We start from the raw sequence: 1,488 nt of genomic DNA on the forward strand, positions 1-1,488 counted from the left end.
CGAACCCGCTGCTGCTCTTTTGTCAATGTAGGATCATTGTTGAAAGAATTATTCGTCCTTTGTTGCTCTTGGAAATGCAGTCAATACTCTGGTATCACAGCACAGCTCTCAGGATCGCGCTGTTTCCTGACGCGGCCGCTCCAGACCCGTCGCCATCTTTCTCATGGTATTTTTATTTTTAAAAGAGTTCTTTGTCCTCTAAACGCTCCTTTTTCTATAGCATCTTAGTCTTTTTTTCATTTTTATGTTTTATCTCATTCATGTTGATAGGAAATTGTTAACTTTTTGTTTCCTTGCAGAGTCTCTTTTTCATCCATATTGCTTTGTTGGTTTTCCATTCCTTTTTTGAGAGTGGAAACTTTTTTCAGATGTCCCCTGACCCTCAGTTGTCTGCTGACATTAAAGTGTGGGGTAATAAAAAACAAATTGTGTTTTCCAAACATGTGAGTGGGGCATGTCTATTGTGGCTTCGCTTTGGGTGATATGACTGGGCTATTTTTCTCCAACATCAGTATTTTTAGATGTTTCCGGGGCCAGTCAGATTCCTTGTTGGGGTGGATGTCATCTAATTTCCTGCTTAAAGGAAATAAATCTGGGTGCCAAAGCTGATTGAGAGAAGAGGCCAGGCACTCTGCTTCCTTCACATGTCCCCTTGTGTTCACAGCACCTCCACCTTCCCTGGGCCTCCCTTGGTCCTAGAACTCTTTGTTTCACCTATCCTAAAGCATCAGTCTCATGCTTTCTGTCAGACTGAGGGACGGGCAAGTCCCATCTGTGTGGAGTGGGGAGGGATCTGTGCATCAATGTGCTTACTCAGTAGACTTTCAAACAATTCCTTTTTTGGTCTCACCCTCACCCTCATTTATATCAGTGCTTCCAGCTGCTAATTCCTGAGCCCTCATTCTGTGCTTGCTGTTCTATTTGGCCACTGACAATGCAGAACTCAGCCTTCTTAGTTTTGAAAGTCAGTTCCGAGTGGTGGGAAAGGCCACGGTAGGCTACCACAGTGAGCTGTGGGGGTGCTGCCAGTGGCTGGCAAGCCTCAGAAACTAAATATGGACTTCTGGTCAAGATGGCAGAATAGATGGTCCCTAGTGTCACTCTCTCCCACAAATCAACAGATTTAAACTATAAAAACATAACATCAAGTGCATATGGAATGGGGAGACATCCAGTGGGGGAGGCAGAAGTTCTGTTGAGACCACATGCCCTGTGGGGTTACCACTGCGTGATCCAGCAGGTAGGCTTCACCACAGGCACCCAGCTCCATTCCCAGCCTGGCCTAGTGCGACTCGGAGCAGAGAGACAACCGGCAGGGGAGGGGAACTCCGTGGGGACCACACTGCTGCTGCGCAATCCAGCAGCCCGGCCCAATGTGTACGGAGCACAGAGACGTCCAGCAGGGGAGATAGAAGCTCCATAGAGTCCACACACCCTGTGGGGGGGCCGCTGCTACGTGATCCAGCAGCAGGTAGGCTTCACCGCTGC

This window comes from Galeopterus variegatus, unplaced genomic scaffold, assembly GCF_000696425.1.
Source record: "Galeopterus variegatus unplaced genomic scaffold, G_variegatus-3.0.2 Scaffold15131, whole genome shotgun sequence".
Taxonomy (NCBI): Eukaryota; Metazoa; Chordata; class Mammalia; order Dermoptera; family Cynocephalidae; genus Galeopterus; species Galeopterus variegatus.